The sequence below is a fragment of the Malurus melanocephalus genome, unplaced genomic scaffold, assembly GCF_030028575.1.
Source record: "Malurus melanocephalus ecotype Western Australia unplaced genomic scaffold, MMel_1.1 scaffold_491, whole genome shotgun sequence".
NCBI lineage: Eukaryota > Metazoa > Chordata > Aves > Passeriformes > Maluridae > Malurus > Malurus melanocephalus.
Genome location: NW_026623723.1, coordinates 472140 through 473754, shown reverse-complemented (window position 1 = coordinate 473754; position 1615 = coordinate 472140). Strand labels below are relative to the sequence as shown.

Genomic DNA, 1615 nt, shown 5'->3' with positions numbered 1-1615 from the left:
AGCCCCAAGAAAAATGCCGCATTAAAAGGATTAAAGGATTAAAAGGTGCAGCATTAAAAGGTGCCACCCCAAACAATGCAGCCCCAAAAGGACCTGAGCTAGAGGGTACAGCCCCAAAAAGGTGCTGTACAAAAAGTGCACCCCAAAAAAGGTGCAGCATTAATAGGACCAGTGTTAAAGGATGCAGCACTAAAAGGTGCAGCCCCAAAAAAGTGCAGCCCCAAAAGAACCTGCACGAGAAGGTGTAGCCCCAAAAGGAGCAGCATTAATAGGACCTGTGTTAAAGGATGCTGTATTAAAAGGTGCAGCCCCAAAAAAGTGCAGCCCAAAAAGCACCCACACCAGAAGGTGCAGCCCCAAAAAAGTGTTGTACAAAAGGTACAACCCCCAAGAAAGGTTCTCAAAAGAACCTGCACTAAAGTTTGAAGCCCCAAAAGGTGCAGCATTAAAAGGACCTGCGTTAAAGGATGCATTATTAAAAGGTGCAGCCCCAAAAGAACCCACACTAGAAGGTGCAGCCCCATAAAGGTGCAGCTCCCAAAAGGGTGCAGCACTAAAAGGACCTGATTTAAAGGATGCAGCCCCAAAAGAACCTGAACTAGAATGTGCAGCCCCAAAAGAGCCTGAACTAAAGGATGCAGTCCCAAAAGAACCTGCACTAAAGGGTGCAGCCCCAAAAAAGGTGCAGCATTAAAAGGAACTGTGTTGAATGATGCAATCCCAAAAAAAGGTGCAGCATTAAAAGGACCTGCACTAAAGGATGCAGCCCCCAAAAAAGCACAACATTAAAAGGATCTGTGTTAAATGATGCAGCCCCAAAAGGTGCAGCATTAAAAGGATCTGTGTTAAATGATGCAATCCCAAAAAAGGTGCAACATTAAAAGGACCTGCACTAAAGGATGCAGCATTAAAAGGTGCAGCCCCAAAAGAACCTGCACTAAAGGGTGCAGCCCCAAAAAAGGTGCAGCATTAAAAGGATCTGCACTAAAGGATGCAGCATTAAAAGGTGCAGGCCCAAAAGGTGCAGCATTAAAATACACCTCATCTAACCTTCCACATCCCGCAGCCAGCCAGCAGCAAAAATCCCAAATCTCCACCAAAGCCAGCCTGGCCTCAGCAGAAGGGATAAGGGTTTKTCCCACAAAAGTGCTGGGCAAACCCCCAGGAGGGGGGAGAAAATCCCATTTCCGCATCCTGACAGGAATAAAAGGTGAGAATGGCAAAATAAATGAAAATGAGTGAAATTATGGAAAACATCAATAGAAATGACAGGGCAAAATAATAAAAATCAAGGTTAAAAATTAAATAATTGTGAAATACTAGCATTTAAATAAATATGAGAAATCAAAATGTAATAATAATATAAATTAAAAATATAATAATATAAATTAATAATAAATATAGATTTGATATAAAAATTGAAATACTTCTACTAAAAAGTAGAAACATTAAAAAATATTTAATATAAAATAGTAAAAGCTGCCACGTCTCCAGCTTCCCCTTGTCCCCTGTGCCTCTCCTCTCTTGCAGCAGCACAAACACACCCTATGCTCCCCACWTCACTTGTACTAACCCTAAAATCCCCTTTTCCAGGGAAATTTACAGCCCACTCCAC

General features: G+C 42.0%; 1 protein-coding gene across 1 annotated transcript in view; it reads right to left on the bottom strand.

Annotated features, from left to right (window-relative positions):
- PALD1 (phosphatase domain containing paladin 1) overlaps positions 1 to 1615 on the bottom strand; it is a 24862-nt gene that overhangs the window by 10516 nt on the left and 12731 nt on the right. The window lies entirely within an intron of this gene.